Here is an 18,874-nt window from a genome sequence, read left to right as displayed (position 1 = left end):
ACGCGGATCTAGTCATCGGACAACAAGTGGTCCCTGAATTTTAGTTGTTTCGATTTGAACACTCCACCCGCTAGGATACACAGTAAGCTGCTGTGAACAAGGACTCGGTTCCCAATTGGGTTGCAGCTTTTAATTTTTGCAGAGAAAATGTAAATAATTTTTTTGTCTAGAAAATGTCTAGTATATATATGCCAATATGCCATGTCGTTTCTTCTACCGGGCACGGGCAGCACCGTACGTACCCCGGCCGAGCCTAAGCTTGTTGGGCTGGGAAAGCTGAGACGGATGCAATTGACGAGCTGAAATGGGGAGGAGGGCATCGTCGGTCTCAAAATGTACATTGATTGAATCGAATTACCAGATAAACGTGTCCGTACTTGCAGTAACAGAGACCGATGTCTCAAAACTTAGCAACAACCAAACAAAAAGAGCCAGGAGAGCTCTGGAGTTCAACAGTCGAACATATCCTGGAATTATTATTACATGTCTGAAACACACCTTTTGTTCAATCGTGCATATGAATTAATGTAACTGCTGAAACCGTTCGAGCATTGTGCAGCGCAAAAGCCGCAAACACGACAGGCACGCGCTCGGCAGCACGGGGGAACGTGGTACCATGACTTGACCGCGTTCCACTCTCGAGGTGATGAGACATGCATATGAACAAGACCTATCTTGCTCACACAATCTGCTTAACATGGTGGCAAAAATGAAGCAGACGGCACACAGGAACACGACGATGGCCGCTACCTGTGGAAGCATCAGCAGGTGGGTGCTTTGGGGTGGCGTGGATCAGAACGATCACGGAAGCTGTGACGATATGATCCCATATACTATATGGGAGCTGCCACTCTTCTTCAGGCCATGTTTTTACCTTGGCCACATCTCAACGAAGGCACCTTTAATTAGCCTGCATATGCAAAAGGTGGACAAAACCAGGAACATGTCGATCAAACTCATAATCTCACTGTCATATGCATGGTGCATATATATCAATATGTACGAAGGGAAACATGCAATGGAGTTTGAGCTTCTATATATATATATGATGCCTTTCCCTTGAAAGAAGGGGAAAGCTAAATCTCAAACACTCAAACCATTATGAACATCTTCTAGTACCAGAAAGTGTGTGTGTGTGTGTGTGTGTGTGTGTGTGTGTGTGTGTGTGTGTGTGTGTGTGTGTATATAATGTCTAACCATGCAGTATGAACTTGTACACCTTGAAGTATCTGGATCACCCAAATAACACGTGGTTTTCACTATTCAAGTCCAAACCATACGCTGGCCTTTTAGGAAGAACTTGTTATTATCCAACATTCATGCAATGCAAAAGCTAGCTTAGGAAGTCTCCCCCTCCTTAATTATCATATTATCATTTGGGAGATCTAGAAGGAGAGAAACGCAAAGGGTTTTTGCTAAGCGAGAATCAAGCCCTCTGTCACTTCTTGCACAGATAAAACGGAAGCGGCAACCGGTAAAACGGGCGCAAAAAACCTTAGTAATTTTGTTGGCTTTCGGTTTTGTCCCTACCTCTTTTCGTTTCTTTTTTGCCCTTTCTAAGAGCAACTCTAAAAGACTCTTTATATCCTTCATAATAGTTAGGAATAGAGATTTTGGTGAAAAAATACTCTCCAACAGCTTATTTAATTGGTTATCCAAATATAGCCTTCATCTATTCAGGATTTCTCGCAAGTCAAAGATGGAGAGCGAGGTTAACTCTTTAGAGTGTACACAAGATATAAAAAAGCTGTCGAAGAGCTGAAAGATTAGAAAGAATTTTTTTATTCAAATGGCTCTCAAAATGATGATTTAGAGTGTGAGTTTTAAAAAGTCTCTCGGATATCCTCTAATATAGTTGTACCTTTCTCTGCTATATCAATGAAATAGGCACTTTCTTGTGCCCGTTCATTCAAAAAAAGCTAGCTAGCTTATAGTGCAGCTATATAATCATGGAAATATACAACTATATAACTTTATATAGTAACTTTTTCCTCCTGTCATATAAAAATTGCCTTTTCTAATATACTTTTGCAGTAAGATCATATCCTACTATTCTGCTAAAAAAGATAATTATTGTCAATCTCTTTAATTAATTAGTATGTGGGTATTTAATTATTTGTAATTTGTAAAAATAAGAATGCTCATCGAGATCATTGTAAATTAAAAGTAAGTATTTGCCACTAATACATAATGAAAAGCATGATAAACTAAACTCTGATTAATCATATCAGGCTGCCTGATGAATGATATTTGACTATGCACAATAGACAATAGTGGTTGATAGTGGTACTACCTATGTCTTTTTGAAGAGAATGATAGAACTAAAAAAGTCTTAAGTTCATTCTTTGACCATCAATTTGTCTCCTATAATACATCATCAACTATAACAAAATAAATGTGTATCTGTTGAATATGAATGTATCAGTACAACTTTTGTACATTAAATACGCATAATTGAGTTTCTTGATTCCTAATATGCCCGAACAGATGGGTGCAATATTTAATTACATGCAACAGTGTACTCAACTTTTTAATATTTGGAATCAGAGGGGGTCTATATATAAGACATTTATTAACTTATTTTTTCTCAAATTTGCAACAATGCTTCATCTGACCACTTGAAAATAGATTGATTGCACAATAATAAACACCATCAAGTTCATAACGATTCAATTCATCACTTTTGCATCCTCGGACCCTCGCTGTATACGTTTATTTGTTTTCATTGCCTCGCCCAACTGGAAGAATGGCCAAAAGGAGGAGGGAAGTAGACACCAAAACTTTGTATTACAATAAAACGGTAGTTCTAACTCATAGCACAAGGAATGCACAGTTCTTTGTCTACTTATCACACCCGTCTATATGTAGACTTATATATATATCCCAACATCTAGCACTGAAAGCATATATACTTCACCAAATTTGAGATTATTTCACTTTTAGTTGTGCCAAAACTTCTCTGCCTGAAAATAAATGGTGGAATCATCTATGCTACAATATATATTTTAACTCTATGATCATGCTAAGGAATGATATATTATATTTTAACACATGTTGATGCACATTATTTGCCATCTCTGACTGGCACCTCAGGAATTAATTTGCCACTCCATACACATGGATCAGGGTGCCACGCCAATGAGTAGCGTGAATCCTATATTATGTTTTTAAAGTGTCATATCCTGAACTACTCTAGGAAAATAACTTCCAATTAAGCAGCACCATCTGGATGCTTCACTTATCATATGTTGTCACTCATGATTAAAACACTGTCAAAGTATGATGCATCAAGTTGAAACTCCTAAGTTACTGCAGCTAAATCGGTAACACTACTTGATATGCAGCTAAATAGCGGTGCAACTTGACAAGTAGCTAGATGCTACTATTGGTAATTGTTACCATATATAGTTTAGAAATGGTTACTGGCTAGCATCCTGCGAGCAGTCTCTAGAGTCTAGACTCCAGTCGCATATGTGGATCCATGGCCATATACCTTAATTGTGTGATGATGCAGAGGCATGCAAATCGATGCAGTTTGTTGTGAGGTTATGATCACTTGATCAGTGATTAGCCAAAAATTGTTTTGATGTCCTGTAGCCCTGGTCTCATTGAATCCAGTATGCGCCCTCTGTCTAGCGTGCCACCATCTGCACAGCAAGTGTTTGTTTTAGTAGGGACATAAAAAACAAGAGAAATCAAAACCATCTCTTTGTTGGGATGAGAAAAAATATCAAAAAGGGACAGAAATTGATAATTTACGCAAGACCGGCAACATTATTTTGTATAACAATCACAGCTTAACTACTCGTTCCCCCGGTTCTCTCTCAGCTCAGGAGTCAGGACATATTCAGATCTGATGAAAATTGAGGACATGAGTGCACATGAACGTCCAATGAAGGGACAATTTGTGGGCATTATATTCACAGGGATATTGGAAATACAACCCTAAGGAGAACTTTAATTGCAATTATTTAGCCACTCGGAAACTGACAGCATGCCATATATGCAAGTATCATGTCTTGTAACATATATCGAAAGCACATATTCTCAAAAAGTACATATACACTTCGTGAGCCCAAGCGCTAGAACTATTAACACAACAGATCGAGGGGAATACACACGCATCGTCGATTTATCTCGCTGCGGATGTAGCCGGTCAGCTACCGCCTACTGGAAGAATCCCTTGAGCACTTCCTCGGCGCGAGCCGCAGCGCGCCCGAGGCGGTCAAAGCCGCTGAGCGTGAGAAACCCAAGGGACGCGCCTATGGCGAACCGGCCGTATCCAGCCAGGACATGCTCCGGATTATCCGCACGGTTGAGCACGGTCCCGTGGAGCACCACGGAGCCTCCCCAAGCGAAGAAGAAGGCCGAAGCCTGGATGCGGCCGTCCTTAAGCTCGAGCAGCTCCCGCAGGGCCGCGACGAGGCCTCCCCCTGCTGGCCCCCCAGCGGCGGCGGGGGCGGCGGTATTTGTGATGATTTGTGCTATGATCTGTCTATCTATGCTTCTCCTTCTTCATCCTCTTTTTTATGAGATTAATTGAAAGATCAACTCCTGAACAACTGTATATGGATCCTATACGACATGCATCAAACCATCAGTCTCTGCATATTTTCAGACCGAAGCATGCAAAGTAGAATAAACAGCACGCCGTGCAGGCACGGCCAGATAGACGGATCGGAGCTTAATTCTAGAGGACCCCTCACGCATCTTCTCATAGATATATAGAGGTACTGAGGTAGCAGGCATATCATCATGCACAGGCGACACACCTTGCATGGATTAGGCAAACACTAGTATAATGTCCGTGCTAACGCAACGGATTTATCTTGGAAACGCACATGAAAACAACCAATGTTTTTTTTTTCCATAGTTCACGGTGAGCCGCATCAACGCCCCACCATGATGATCCACACCTGCAACGTGCTGGGCGCAAGAAGCGGCACGCGTACCTCTCGCTGAGATGGAGCCGTGGGCCAAGGTGTCTGGGTTCGAAAAGGTGGACGTCGCGGCTAGGGACGCGAGGTTGAGGAGGTCGGCGATCTGTTCTGCGCCATAGGTGGGAGCGGTCGCGTCGCTTCTCGCCCGGGGGTGCCGCGGCCTCGATGGGGCATCGATGCAGCTCTTGCGTCGGGCGTCGCTAGGGCAAGGGGCTCCCGAACGGGGCGTCGCGGAGCCGCAGCTCCGACTCCGTCAGGCGCCTCGTCGCCGAAGAAGGGTTGCACGGCAACCAGGCGCGCGGCCACGCTACGGTGACGTCTAGAAAAATTAAATCATAAAGCTTAAAAATAAATCACCCGATGAAAGGAACACAAATTCACAAACTAACGAAACAAAAAAAAAAACACTTGATTTTCACACATCATCCCCTGTACACAATGATAAATACTTAAACCTAGATAGCTGAATTGCAGGAAGCTGCAGGAATGACAAATACCACGATAATTCATATGTGAACGTGGGATCTTCGTGGGTATTTGCAAAATCGAGATGGTCGTGGTCAGACTTGGTGTGTGCTCTTCATGATGTTTGCAAAATCGAGATGCTCGTCACCAGACTTGCAAAATCGAGATGCTTGTCATCCGCATATGATGATGGAGATCCTAGCATGACCATCGGAGGAAACGTGTAAGTATTTGGCACCAACTTGATTTTCATCAGACAATGATATTGACATTTTCTCGGTCAGTTCAACGGACATGGCTGAGCCCCACATAAACAATGCTACAAGCTAACAGTAATTCAACAATCCATATACATGGAAACTAACCTTGCCAAAAACCATATGTAGGATAGGAGGCATTGGTGGTACTCATGTGGTGACTTCAAAGCCATAGAAGCTGCCGACTGGGTCTCTAAATGCACGTGTCTACAAACCATCATCTGTAACCCCTGAAACAAAAACTCCCACATCAGTACGTTTCGAGCAAACTCCCACAGATGAGCAACTTGCCTAGCTCTCCACCTTTGTGGAACTAAATGAGCTAGCAAAATTTGATGCTGGAAAACAATCATCACCAACCCTTAGCCAGCACTTCGTGCTCATGTCGAAAAAATAAAGCATGGTTGCTATGAAGGACGACTAAGGGAAAACAACATCTTGAGAATTTAGCAGATATTACCTTTACTGCACCTGTCGACAAGGCAAAGATAACTACTAAGCGCCAACCATTTCAGCAAACACCTTATGCAGCAAAGTTCAGAATAGCCATCTCAGGTTGTAAGTGAGAACTAAAGACCGGATGAACAAATAATTATCAGCATGATTGGCCGATGACTCATCTGGAGATGCAACCAAAGAAAAAGAAGCCAATGAGGCATATGAAGCCAATGACTTCTTCTCGGCTTTGGCCACGCCATCAGCATCTTTGGAAATACAGGTTGGATAATCTGCAATTTGATTAGTATTTCAGTTTATGCTGATGGATGAAAATCAATTCAGAAATCACTGGCCAACAAAAAAATGATTGATCAACTAACTAAATAGTATATTGCCCGTTAGTAAAAGTTAATTAACAGAATAAATCAGGAGATATGTATGTCTGCAGCACATTATTCAACACTAACTTACTGCTAGCACAGTGTATTCTGCTATTTTAAAATAACACCACTGTTCTTCTAAAACGGCCAAATTACATTGCAGAAAAAATAATTGCATCCGTTTTTTATCAATGGAACAGGGAAGACATGAGAAGCATGTAACATCAGGAGGAATTCAACAAAAACAAATCATAGAAAAAATAGACAACAAAATTATGAGGCACAACAAAGGAAAAAAGGTTAATTTCGTGAGCCAAGAGATTACACAAAGATAAAACCTTTTTTATTTTCCTTTTGGCAAGACATATCTTCCAGTCATCAAATAAGTTAAAGAGAGTGCCAAGAATGCAATATGTGAGTTTGCAATATGCATTTCCATTCTTGATTTTGCACAACCATACTAATCAAATGTATAGACAAACTGCTACCAATTGGAATCTATGATTTATATGAAATGTAGGCAAATCCCGCCGCAGCAAAACTGCAACTTGCCTGACTTCTCTAGCTATATAATGAGCATTCTCAACAACTTTTAGACTACAACAATCTAGGAAAACAGATAAACCCAATCTGGAACAGACGAGGATACAAAAAGCTGGTACCTCCAAGTCGACTAAAAGGGGAACAGGCAACAAATTAGCCTCGCTATCACTACCACTGTACCGCTTTCAAGGGACCACACTGGAGAACATTCGAGGTATGCAGGCAAGCACTAAAGGTAAAGGTAACACATCCATTCCAACATTGGAGCCGTGACAACCAATTAGGTTGTAACCTACCACCAATTCCTGTAACAACTGACGAGGCGATGAACAGAGCTCACACAAAGTCCCCGTCAGTTGACTTTTTCTGACATTTTGTCACTTGTCTCGCAAGGACACGCAGTGAAACAACGGAGTCTTACACGACACGGCACCAGAGTCAGAGAATCCGCAAGAACACGAAAACGGCATCGACGCAATCCGCACAGGCAGGGATAGAGCACCTGAGGTTCCGAATCGTGGCGGACGACGCGTCCCCGGCATTGCGCCTGATCTCGCACCACGCGACCTCCTCCCCACCGCCGCCGCAGGCCGGCGGCGCGACGAGGGAGCAGACCACGGAGTCGTCCTCGGCCACCTCCACCACCGGGCACTGCTAAGTAATCAGGAATGGGACAACCAAACCAAAAAAAAAAAAGAATCAAGAAGCCGTGCAGATGAAGGAACCCGTGGAGGAGGGGAGGGGGCGGCTGCCCTGCCGTACCTAGCCTGACCCACACGGAGGGGGACGGCAGGGAGGCGGCCAAGGGCTGCGGGGGTTTGGTGGAGGTGGAGCACTCGCCGGCGTCCATGGCGCAGGGAGGCGACAGGCGAGGCGAGGAGCGCGTGCGCGCTAGCTCGAGGGGGAGGCGGCCACTCCGGCCTGCTGCACATGTCGCCCTGCCACCGGCCAGAGAGGGAGGGCGTGGCAGCAGCGGAGCTCGCGCTCGCTCTGCAGATCGACGGACAATCGAACGGATGGGGCCGAGGTCCATGAGCACAGATCAAAATTAGGAAGGATTAAATCGGAGCTTTCTCGAAGACGAGATGAGGCCCTTGTTGATGGGGATGGCAGCAAGAGCTATAGAGCTCCTTGTTGATGGGGATGGCAGCAAAAGCTGACAATTTGGTATTTTCATTGAGGGTGGACTGTAATTTCTTTCTTTGATATGCTTCACAATATCTAATTCAAAACCTTCCAGATATCTAATTCTCTATTGGGGCCAAACCCCTAGCTAAATCTGCTAGGCCCTCCTGGAGTCTTTTTATCCCCTCTTTTCTTCTCCCTTTGTTTCCAAACTTTTCTTACCTTCCATTAGTAATGTACATTATGTACAATACATATAATAATACCACAGTAGTGAAAGCAACTACTGTATCTGTTTTCTGTTTGCACAACAATTAGAGCAATGAGAAAGAGCACTAAGAGAGTAAGGGAGTAGGCTAGTGGGTCTTACAGGTCTGAGCTTGTTGCCCAAGGGCGCCATTGATGAAGGCAGTGTTGATATTGGATAGATTTGGATGTACATGGCAGAACTGAGAAAAAAAAATCCTGCCTTAATCAATGAAAATAGCATTATCATGTGCTGTTTCACTAAAAGGAAAATATAGTGCTAACTGAAATACTGGATATGACACTCAATGTTTCTATTATTGTTGTTCTATAATGAAATGCAAGTCAGTGTAATCAACAATAATATTTAACTGATTCCCATCTGCCTTGAATTGTAAGTTATATTAAACAAATATTTTTGGTCACTCTCCTCACAAATCGATGATGACGACCCTCTTGCAGTCTTAGACCTTGGCGTCCTCCCCGAACTCCTTGAAGATGTCGATGGTGCCAAGGCATCGAGCAACACCCTGTGGCAACCAGCACGAAAATAAACAAAGAACATTCAGTCACGAATTGGAGCCTTGTAATCCTGATAAATGTGTCAAACAAGGCATATAATTCAGAGGAAGGATTTCAAGAACTGGACTAAGCGAAAGAGGTGGAAACATACCTGAGCCTTCAAGTAAGAGACCAGGAAGGAAGTAAAAAAGGAATAACAGTTCCTGCATGTGCAAATTGGAGCCTTGTCTTTTCATACATACCACCAGGGCAGTTTTCTACAATAGCAATAATTTTTAGAGCCTTGTCTTTTCATCCTGCATTTAGAAACATTGAAAAGTTATTTACATCTAACTCTAGAGCCTAGCAGGCAGGGTATCTTCAGAAACATATCGCAGAAAACTCCAGCACCCTTTTCTACCTGCTTACAAAGAAACCAGAGGGAAGAAACATACTTAGTTGTAAATTTGAGGTGATAACGATTGGCAAGTGCAGCTGTGACATCTGTAGAAGAGGTTCCTTTTGCTTCTTTAGATCAGGCTCCTTCCTTTTCATGTATGCTTGGAAATTGTCCAAAACTTAATGTTCTTTACACAGCTACAACAAATAATTTTTCAATATGTATGTATCCCTGCATAGTTATCAAGATCCGGGAAAAGCATGTGCACAGAGAATTCTTTAGCCAAAAATTCAGCTAGATCGTAAACAAAAGAGGATAAGCTTCCATATTATTTTTCTAACCAATGGCACAACTAAGCCATCTTGCACTTGAACGCAGCTGCTCCATCGGCACAACTGCAGTCGAAGCCAAACCTAAAATTGCATGCCCGCTCATTTCATCGAACACCTGTTGCGCGTTACCTCATTGCCAATGCCCTTGTCCGATGAGCCAGTTCTGTCCTGCCCTCACGGCCAGCGGCTGACCACCGAACCCCACTACCACCAGCCACTCCCACCGTCGGAGTAGATCAAGCTGTACTCGCACGTGACACGGACCCAAGCCCGTACGCCTCCGCCTGTTCAGCGTTAGGAGAGCGATGTGTCGTTGCCGATTGGATGGTGGACTGGAGCGGATGGGGCGGCGCGAGGTCGGCCTTGACGCGGGCGTCGGTGATGCGCCGGGCGCCGAGGCCAGTACAGGGGCGGCCTTCTGGGTCGGGGAGGGCGCCGGAGAGGAGGTCAGGGGAGGCGTCGCGGGAGGAGACGCCGGGGGCTGGCGACGGGGCCGGACGAAAAGGCAGCGGCGGCAGCGGAGTCGCCGGAGGCTGCGCCCTGGGCGTGGGCGTCGGTGATTCGCCCAAGGTCGCGGCTCGCGAGCAAGTTCGCCGCCGCCATTGCTAGGCCGGCCGCGGCTCGCGACGGCGACGTTGACGGCGAGGACGAGCGCTCCTGGATGCTCCGCGTGGGTGCTCCTGGGTGCGGGATGGCTGAGGGCAGCGGTAAGCCGCCGGCGTCAGTGGGGAGGGCTGGGAGGCACCAGGGCATGGCGTGGAGGAGGCATGTCGGCGTCGGCGTCGGCGTCGGGGGTAGGGGGGCGCGAGTGGGTCGAGGCGATAGGAGGGAACCGTCCGTTTTTTTTTTTTTCTGCCGAGGCCGCGCGCGGGGTGATTAGTTACGGGGAGCGAAGATGAGGAGATTTGATAAACTCAATCCAGGTCTTTCGATTGTGTAACGAGCAAGGATAGAGAAGGCGGCTTAGAGTGTATCTGAAACTTAATTCAGGTCTTTCGATTGTGTAATGAGTAAGGAGAGAGAAGGCTTAGAGTGTATCTGGATAGTTCGTTTGAAATGTGTTGTTTCCTTGGTATATTTTTTGGGTGGACTTAGAGGAGACATTTCAGTGGGAGGTCGTTTTCTTATGTGGACGTAGGAAAAAAAAGATGGTGTATTAATAGGGTAGATGAAATAAAAGGTAGCAAAGCGTGTGAAAATAGTGAAGTTTCATTCCAGGGGGTGAAAAAAGAATCCAGGAGGGATGGGAAAATAGTGAAGTTTCATAGATATATGGAGGGAAGGCCAGTCCAACACCGCACGCCAAAAATAGTGTAGTGACTGCCCAGCCAATAGGGAGGGGCGTGTTCCCCCAAAAAAAAATAGGGAGGGGCGTGGTCGCAAACTAGGATGGACTTTAATTTCCACACAGGCCTGTTCTCCTGCTAACGCCTGACTGACTGAACCTCACCCAGTCTGGATTGATCGATCGGGCCGGCGAAACTGAGGCCTATGTTCAAATCATGGGACCTGCTGGACTGAAGAAAGCACCAGCGTCCGGCCCAACATATATATATATACACACTATATGGTACAGCCCATTTAACATTAACACGCACAGGGAACAGCAATTTGATCACTCACGCAGACGCAGTCACGCTACAAGTTTGACCAAATACTAATACCCGAAGTTTCAAAAAAAAAAATACTAGTACCCGAACAAACATACATGCTTCGAAAGGGAAACGACGAAAGTAAATAATGGGTATCTAGATCATCCCATCCTTATTGACCAACATAATAAAGAACGTACACGTACGTACCACCACCGCCTCTTCACTTGCGCGCATGCAACATAATAAAGCTAGTTCCATGGGATAAAGAAGCGCCTGATGACGGCGCCGGCGTTGGCAATGGCAGCGCCGGCCAAACGATCAGCTTGTGGGAACCGACCTGCCACTGGCACCAAAGAAAGGAGGCACACGCCCAGCATCCAGGTGACGAGAGCGAGGAAGACCCACGCGGCGTCAGCGTCGGTTGAGGTTGAGACGGCGGCGGCTGCTCCTAGCAGCATCAGCGCGCGTGCGGCGTCGAGGAGGTGGTCGCGGTGGCCTGCCTGTGCTTGGACGACGACGGCGCGATTAGGCAGCAGCTCTCCTTGGTTGGCCATTCGTGCGGGCCTGCGGACGGTGCTGGAGCCTGGGGCTGAAGAGGGGTGTGTACGTGGTGGGTGTGGGTGACTGGGTGTGCGGGGCTGAAGAGGGGTGTGCGCTTCTTTTATAATTAATGGGAATCATGTGGGTCGCGGTGACCTCATGTATGATGTCTTTTTGTGCGCAAAGTAGCAATCATGTGGGTCCTAGAAAACGATGTCGCGTAGTGACGATCCAGACTACACAAGTTGCTGTGGAATATGATGGAGGGGAAGGGCAGTCCACCGCCAAAAAATGTCTAGTGTTGTGACTGCTCGGCAAATTCGGATGGGCCTTAAGTTACACAGGGTCTGGCCGGGCCTCACCTAGCCTGGACTGATTGGGCCGCGGAAACTGAGACTTATGTTCCTTTAAAGGCAAAAGTCCATTTTTCCTCCCTCATCTCTTGCAGTCGTCTGAATTTCCTCCCTGAACCATAAAACCAGGAATCTTTCCTCCTCCATCTATGAAAACCGGTTATTTTTGCACCTTGGTTGGTTTCACAGGCTGTTTGTGCCTAGGTGGACCGCCGACACGGCAACCACGTTGACGTCGTTTCAAAGGATGTGGCCAGCGGCCGAGCGAAACCCTAGGCCATTCCCGTCGCTCCTTTCCTCTCTCTCTCTCTCCGCTTCCTCTCTCCCCCGTTATTCTCCACTGAACCGTAACCAAAGCTCCACCATTGCCATTGATGTCGGCCTCGGCCAGTACGAGCTCATCGCGCGCATCCTGGGCCGGCGATGGAGGCGTACGGCAGTCGCCGATACCCTACCGGGTCGGTCCTCTCGCCTACGAGCCAGCGGTGCTGTGCTACTACGGGCAGAAGGCTGCTCGTTGGATCTCATGGAGCGACGATAATCCAGGCTGTAGGTATTTCAAGTGCTATCGTGCTCGGGTGAGTGAATGTTGAATTGATGGTGTTCTGAATCCTTGATTTTGGTTGCCAATTTCTGGTTTTGGATGGTAATTTGGGGAAAATTTTCTACACAGAGTGGTGGATGTTCCTTCCGTGGGTGGTATGAAGCTCCGCATGATGATTTGTACGAGATCTTCTAGTCGATTTGCGTGATGCCGTGTGGAATCTAAAAAGGGAGAGGGGCAATTTATAGCAAGATCTTGCTGCTATCGGGAACCAGCTTGAGCAAGAGAAAACAGAGAATGCACGCTTACTTGCTGCTGTCGGGAAGCAGCTTGAGCAAGCGAAAACAGAGAATGCACGCTTATTAGCCAAGGATGAAGAATGTGTTGCCTCCCTTGCTAAAGTGAAGATGGAGATGCAGAGGCTTGTGTTGTTTCTGGTGTTATTGGGACTAGTCATGGTAGTAGTTGGTATGAGGTTAGTGTAGAAGGAAGAGAAATGCTGTCTAGATTGGGTACCCCATAATGTAATGTTAATCTCTAATGTAATGTGTAGTACTGATGTATTGTTTGGCACATTATAATATGTGAAGAGAATATGGTGTTTGTGTTTTACTGAAATATGGTAATTTTTATTGTAAAATAGTTATTAACAAAAAACAGAACTTTAACCAAAAGACGGTAAAACATGGCAGCAAGAAATGTCTCCAAATGTCTGAAGCACACATCCATACATAAGTCTGCAAATGTCTGAAGCACAAATATCACAAGTCTGGTTACACAAACACGTGCATGTCTGGTTGCACATACATAAATTTAGGTACAAATAGCACACATCCATACATAAGTCTGCTTGCACATGAACTAGAGCATCACAGATTTGCTGATTCCCATGGTGGAAGCATGAGCATAGGTCCTGGGCGTGGGTTACTTTTTTTAGCCTTCCCCAAACGTGGAGCAGTGACAGATACTTGTGCAGATGCTGTCCTAGAGGTGATGTTGATGCTAACACCTGCACTTGCATGAGGTCTTGGCGCATTTGCTGAAAGCTGCATAGTAGCAGAACCACCGGTTGTAGTTGTTACCTTTGCACTTGCTTTACTGGTGACCATCTTCTGGAATGCAAGAAACCAGGAAGAGTGTTAGGCAACATAGTATGCAAGATATTTAGAAACAATATAAAGGAAGACATCTGTTACGTTCGATTTGGAGCCTTGGCATGTAGTCACTATAGGATTCTTCCTTTTTTTTGAGGTGGAGCAGGTTTCATCAGTGTTTGACATCATCACAATGGCTTTGGAAGCACCCTGAATAGGAGCCGTCGACTGTGCATAGCCATCATTGGAAGAAGCAGCAGTACCTATTCCTGTATGCCCAGGATTGGAAGAACTTGCAGCTGTTTTTTTTTGTCACAGGAAGATTTGTTATGCCCCGCAACCTTGCATTTGGAGCACCTGATAAGAGTCCCAACTTTTGACATTTTTGTATGTTTGGGTGGCTCAGTTGGGTCCCTCCTTCTCTCAGTTTTGGGCCTACCTGGCATCCTCACATATCCTGGAGCTCTAAGTGGGGGTCTATCTGATACAGGCCAATTGGTCATGCCTTCAACTAGGTTAAGGCAGTAGGCATATGTCTTCCGAAAATCATCAACTGAGTAGTAGTTGACAATGTACTCCTCTAAGCTGCTAGTCTTAAAATATATGCAGGATATGGCATGTGGGCATGGCAATCCTGATAGCTGCCAGTATCTACATGAGAACTCTTTTTATCCAAGTCAACTGTAAATCTATTCTCCCAGTGCACCACTTCAAATTTTTCTGCCCCATTACATATTGCATGACAGTGGCTTGACATTGTGATGTAAGAATTCAACTTCTTCAAAATGTTAGGGCATATGAAGGTAGACCACCTATGTGATTTAGTAACATTGTCATGGATCCTAACCATCACTTTCCTTCTTATTGTTTCTAACATAGTGATTATTGGAAAATATCTAGCTTCGACAATCCACTTGTTATATGACTCTCACAAATTGTTATCCACACTATCACAATTTGATCCTAACCTGAACCATGCCCTGCTCCAGTGTTGTGGATGAGTGTTAAGAATAGCTTGAGTTCCTTGAACTGTTGCCCTAGCTAACCTTGCTCTAGCCAAGTTGAACAACATCAGACAAGGGGCCTTGGCACAAGCCCAGAACTTCTTCTGCCACTCCTTTTTAGTGAAATGTTTCTTCCAATTAGCATATATATGCCTTGCACAATTTCTGTGTTCTGCATTTGGAGCCCAGTTTTGCACTGCATTTAAAATTCCCTACGATAAACCAACCTAGAGTTACATACTTTTTTGTAACACATGTAATGCAGTAAAGCTCAATATGATGAAGGCAGCACACATACCTTTTGCTGATCTAAAATAAACACCCAATCAGAGCCATCACCAACACCCCAAGTCCTTAAACAACAGACCACAAAACCAATCCCAAGTTTCATTTAGTCCTTAAGCAACCGGGACTAAATGTCCACTTTCAGTCCCGGTTCTTAGAACCGGGACTAAAGGGGGGCCTTTAGTCCCGGATTCGCAATCCTGTGGTTGGGAAACCGGAAGTAAAATGATTTCCCAACCGGAACTGATGCTCAGTCCTACACTAGTGCTAGCGATTCATAGAGGCGGTAAAAAATAAGTGTAGCCTCTGTAAACGAAGGGAGGGGTCTCTGTAAATCATTTTCTGTTGTAGCGTAGACACATTTTACATATGTTTCCAAACAGTTTTCATGTAATGACAACTTATTGTGAATATATAATAGTACCTTAACTATATGCAGCAACTACTCTCTCTATCTCAGAATAACTACACATCTCCCTTCTCGATAGGATCGAGTGCCAAGGTATCTAAATGCAGAAACCCATAGCCTGTAAATTCGATGTAGCAACTTGAGGAGCAGACTGAGCAGCCAGGTTCTGGAAGCCAAGTCCTCCCTTTTCTCGTGCACGATGGGCTTTGTCCCGGCCTCCCGAGTAACAAGATAGCTGACTCCTGGCTCCCATTGTTTTGGCAGCACCAATTCAGCACCCCGACCGGTAAGGCCATGCATGGCTTGCATGATACTAGTAAGTATCATGCAGGACATATATTAAACTTAGGGCCTACTTATTAGTTTGGTTTAGTTCTTAGCTAGCATCTACTCACTAGTCACTAGGTATTAAATCAATGGCCATATATGATACTAGTAAGTATGATCAGTTAACAACATATTAGAAAAGGACATCAAGTGCTCGAATAAATCCCAAAGCACGCGTGATAATGAAGTAGTAATATCTAAAACTATACTGTTTATTTGTTGTTATATTTGTGAACCTACAAACTATCCAACATAAAACCATTTCAACACTACTGTTGAGAAAATCCAAATGCGATTTATACCAAACATTAGTAGAATAGTTAAGAAGCGTTACCAAAATAAACCATCTGTCTGAAACATACGAGCAAAGCAACGACCAAAAGAGCCAGAACGAAGGTCTAACAATTTCCAGTATATATACGCGTTCGCATGTGTCCTGGAATTATTACAATCACACAAACTTTGTCTCACACATGCAGGCATGTAAATAAGCTGAAATTGTAAGGCAATATAGCCATATAGGTAGCATGGAGAACACGAGACGTACTAGCTAGGATTGTTGGGTTCAACATTCAACGATAATGACGACTAGGAATTATGACATGCTCTCACATCATCTTCATCATGGCGAGGAACACGAGGCCAGTGCCACATAGGAATAATGCGAACATAGCTAGCTCTGGAGGGATAAACTTTGGGGCAGCGTGGATGTGGTTGGTCATGACGATCACGCAACCTGCAATGAGCCAATAGGGGACCCGTCAGTTCTTCAGGCTTAGGTTCATCTTGGCAGCAACAATGCCGCCGCCGCCGCCTTCAACCTACGTATACACAAACGGTGGAAAAGCAAACATGTCAAGGATGCACGTGTCCTTAAGGTTAAAATCAACACTCACTAGACACTCTATCAAGGTGGCATATATACATATAGGAAGAGGAAGGGAAGCATAAGATGGGACATTTCAAGTTTGTTTGATCAGTATGTGCATACTACTACGTGTACGTGTTTGACACTCATGCCATCATGATAAACACTACCATCACAAGACTAACTAGTTAATAAATTAAGATGCCCAGATGCATGCATTGTGTTATATCAGATGCAACATTCACAATAAAGCATGGCACCACAACAATGTGTGAATTTAGGTGCCTGTTGAAAGATAGATAACAAAGCTACACTTTTACATGCATGATGATTTGAACATGGTCATAAAGACATAGAGGGATAATGATATGGAATAACGAGTTAATAACATCATCGATATATGTAGTCATGTGATGACTTCATTGATGATTGTTGCATTGATATCATGAGATTTAACTATACATCACAGTGGTACGGTGTTCTGATGAGTTATTTGTGCACGGCTAAAACCTAGCCATAAACACCAGAAGTATATATATTGCCGGAAGCTCCAAGTTAGTACTTCGATTTGCCACTTTAATCTAGGTCTTGGTGTATATCCATGCATGCGGTAGGGTTTTTTTTGGGTACAGAGAATACATATTCACAATGCAATAGGTACCACCCGGCTATCCACAGCTGCTATCATTCATGCCTCTATTTCTATTCTTTCAAATGTTCTGAGCACTTATTATTCATTCTTGACAATGGTTTTAGCTTCAAAGAAAAGCTTTCTCACGAGATCAGATTGATAAATCTAAGTTAATAGCGCATGAAGGATGATTGGAAATCACTTTGCTGAAATTTAGTGCAAAGTCAAGCCTGTGTCTCAACAATCTGTGACCTATGGATCCATAATTGTTGTAATTTGCATTTTAGAATTTACTTTTTTTCTCTTCTCTTTTTGTCTCTTTGAACTGTTGTTTGTAACTGGTGACTCCTTATTTGTTTAATTTAATCTCTCAGTAGGGACTTGCACCCCTCCAGTTTCGTAAAAAAGAACATCTAAAACACACAGCAAATATATAATTAATGTTGGTAGATGATGCAAAGTAAGCTTGAGTTGCCAAGAGATGGTTTAAGATGATCAAGTTGAATCTAAAAAACAGAGCCAATAATTACCTTATAAAATGGAACCAAAGCATTCTTAAACAACCCATTGTTTCCAACTATACATGCCTCCATTTCAGATTAGCATCCAAAGAAATTAAATTAGAAAATTTATCTAATACAATTCTATTTTTTCTAAAAAAACAATGTAAAATATATAGAATAATGTTTCCCCATGATTGTTCCATATATATATATATATATATATATATATATATATATATATATATATATATATATATATATATATATATATATATATATATATATATATATATATATATATATATATACTTTTTCCCACACCATAATATAAGCACTATCAGCAATAGTTAATTAATCACATTGATCTGAGATTTATATAGAAAACAAAGGATGCTACATGAGTATTCAAGAATGCATGGTGTGAAAAAGTAACTAATATTAACCATTAAAAGTACTGCCGGCAGCGAGAATTCATGAAGAGAAAAGAATGGCCAAATTAATAAACGCTGCGAACATACGCTTGAGTGACCGAAAAAAGGATTCAGTCTCATACGTGAACAAAAAATGGTCCAAGTCATGAATTGCATGTTTGCAGACGATTCAGTAACTAAGTGTTTACAGGACACATCCAAACTAGCTAGTCTTATAAGCTAATCAGTGCATCAATTTATTTTGATTAAATAGATTATTAGGTTACGTTGTCATTTTAAATGCCCCTCGAATGCTTTAATTTGAAGCCTCTTTCTTCTAAAGACATCAGTTTGAAGCAAAGGTACAATGAACATGATTGGAGTTTCTAAACAGTTTGAGGCACAACATTTATGAAACAATTTTATTTTTTATAAATGATTTTGATGGATTGGTAAATGTTTGTAGTAGTGTTGATGGTGAAATTTTCTAGATTGAATAGCCAATGACAAGAAGCATAGGATGATATAGTTGAATAGCAAAGAGTTAATAGGGCAATTATTTGTCATGAGATGGACATAATAAGATGATCATATTTTATCCAGTTTTACAAGAGTGATCTGGGGAAAATAAAAGTATACAGTTATCACTTAGAATAGAACCCAGAAATGAAATTATTCTGATTC

At 43.5% G+C, this 18,874-nt stretch overlaps 1 long non-coding RNA gene and 1 pseudogene across 4 annotated transcripts; both read right to left on the bottom strand.

Annotated features, from left to right (window-relative positions):
* Positions 1-448: 448 nt before the first annotated feature.
* Positions 449-10,468, bottom strand: LOC136519985 (uncharacterized). 4 transcript variants are annotated; one of them, XR_010775095.1, is made up of 9 exons: positions 9,757-10,468; positions 9,351-9,492; positions 9,068-9,212; positions 8,519-8,924; positions 6,123-6,390; positions 5,771-5,892; positions 5,438-5,603; positions 3,494-3,647; positions 449-910 (listed from the first exon to the last, which is right to left on the bottom strand). It is a non-coding gene; the product is annotated as an uncharacterized lncRNA (long non-coding RNA). The 4 variants fall into 4 exon arrangements; XR_010775092.1 differs by having other exon boundaries at positions 9,351-10,468; XR_010775094.1 differs by lacking the exons at positions 449-910; positions 3,494-3,647 and adding exons at positions 3,987-4,575; positions 4,953-5,259 and having other exon boundaries at positions 9,351-10,468.
* Positions 10,469-14,016: 3,548 nt separating this feature from the next.
* Positions 14,017-14,730, bottom strand: LOC136524447 (uncharacterized; annotated as a pseudogene).
* Positions 14,731-18,874: the final 4,144 nt, after the last annotated feature.

This window comes from Miscanthus floridulus, chromosome 18 (assembly GCF_019320115.1).
Source record: "Miscanthus floridulus cultivar M001 chromosome 18, ASM1932011v1, whole genome shotgun sequence".
NCBI lineage: Eukaryota > Viridiplantae > Streptophyta > Magnoliopsida > Poales > Poaceae > Miscanthus > Miscanthus floridulus.
The sequence above is the reverse complement of the archived record's forward strand: the minus strand, read 5'-3'. Positions and strand labels throughout refer to the sequence as shown.